Source organism: Triticum aestivum, chromosome 1B (genome assembly GCF_018294505.1).
Source record: "Triticum aestivum cultivar Chinese Spring chromosome 1B, IWGSC CS RefSeq v2.1, whole genome shotgun sequence".
NCBI classification, from domain to species: Eukaryota; Viridiplantae; Streptophyta; class Magnoliopsida; order Poales; family Poaceae; genus Triticum; species Triticum aestivum.
This window is the reverse complement of record NC_057795.1, coordinates 679,875,180-679,877,334: the sequence shown is the minus strand read 5'-3', so window position 1 is coordinate 679,877,334 and position 2,155 is coordinate 679,875,180.

Below are 2,155 nucleotides of genomic sequence, written 5' to 3'. Positions count from 1 at the left end.
GAGCTATGGCAACGGGCAAGTGGCGGGGCGGCGAGCGGGCACGGGGGTGGGCGAGCTGTTGGCGAGTTGGGCGCACAGGCCGACCCATTCGAAAAAGAGGACATGTCTAATATGCGTTTGGCCCCGTTGGGCGCACAGGTAAACCCATTCGAAAAAGCGGACACGGACGGACGAACGATCCAAACGGACAATAAACGAACAAAATCGATGTCCGTTTATGTCGGCCAGTTGGAGTTGCTCTAAAACTCGAGGCCCCTAAAACTTCTTCTTCTAACATTCGTCTATTCAAAGTCACTTATGATGGTTTCATCCTGGATCCTCCTAATGGTTATGTGAAGATGAACATAGACACCGAGCTTTGTGAGCAAGACAACAAGGCTGCGATGGCGTCGTCTTCAATCACACCACGCCCCTCCCAACGGACACACATAGTTTAGTGTGCATACTATGGGCAGATTGTGGAGGAAATTACAGCAAGAGTAAATATCTTCAAAAGAGGCGCACAGGCTGTAAAATATGTTGGAAGCGTTGAACCCTTTGTCGCGGGCCGCATTGGTATATATTGGGCACAAGTCTTGGCATACAAGTTACCGAGAGATCGATCGATCGAGAGATCGTTACAGAAGATACAGGAGATAACGCTACGAGGCAGAGAAGAAGAGATAGAACAGGAGTACAAGTTTAAATGACAAAACCTATCTCTATACGACTATTCTAACACTCCCCCTCAATCTAAACCTCAAGGAGCTTTGCCAAGGTTGAGATCGTATGTAAACTTTTCCAATCCTCTCACAGTAAGCGGTTTTGTAAACCCATCTGCAAGCTGATCTCCTGTAGGAATGAACTTGATCTCAAGCAACTTCCGAGCCACTCTTTCTCTGACAAAATGAAAGTCCACCTCAATGTGTTATGTTCGTGCATGAAAAATTGGATTCGCTGAGAGATAGGTTGCCCCAATATTATCACACCATAGTCTCGTAGCAGTAGGAGCTTTAATACCAAGCTCATAAAGAAGTGTCTGAATCCATATTACTTCAGCTGTAGCATTAGCCAAGGCTTTATATTCAGCCTCTGTACTTGATCTTGAGACTGTAGCATGTTTTCTTGCGCTCCATGACACAAGATTTGTTCCCAGGAATACAGCAAAACCACCTGTAGATCTTCTATCATCAGCACATCCTGCCCAGTCTGCATCTGAATAAGTAGTTACAAGAAGAGAAGAAGACTTGGTAATTGGAAGTCCAAGACCTTCTGAGTGCTTAAGATACCTTAGAATTCTCTTAACTGCACTCCAATGAGTGGTTCTAGGTGCATGCAGGTATTGACATACCTTCTTGACTGAGTATGAAATATCAGGACGAGTAAGGGTTAAATATTGCAAAGCACCTACAACACTCCTATAATTTGTTGCATCCTTTGGTGTAAGAGCTTCTCCACTTTCTACTATGAGCATTTCTGAGGTAGAAATTGGTGCACTAACCGGCTTGCAATTTTCCAAACCCACTCTTCTGAGAATATCAGTGGTGTATTTTTACTGTGAGAGAAGTATGCCATCTTTAATTCTCTTCACTTCTACTCCAAAGAAATAATGAAGATCACCCAAATCCTTGAGGGAAAATTCCAACTTTAAATCCTTAAGCAAGCAAGTATTAGATTCTGCACTTGAACTAGCAACAATTATATCATCAACATAGACAAGCACAAAAATAGTAGCACTCCCTTTTCTAAAAAAGAACAATGAGGTATCTGCCTTGGATGGTATGAACCCAAGGTGTTGCAACTGCATACTCAACCTGGAATACCAAGCTCTTGGTGCTTGTTTTAAGCCATATAATGCTTTATCCAACTTACAGACATACTGTGGTGTGTTGTGATCCTCATAAGCTGGTGGTTGCCTCATGAACACTTCTTCCTCAAGAACACCAAGAAGAAACGCGTTCTGAACATCTAGCTGTCTTAAGCTCCAACCTCTGGAAATAGCAATAGACAAGACAAGTCGAATAGTAGCAGACTTAACAAGAGGACTAAAAGTATCTTCATAATCAATTCCAAATCTCTATTTAAAGCCTTTAGCAACTAATCCGGCCTTATATCTGTCTATGCTTCCATCAGACTTTCTTTTTATCTTGTATACCCACTTACAATCAATAATATT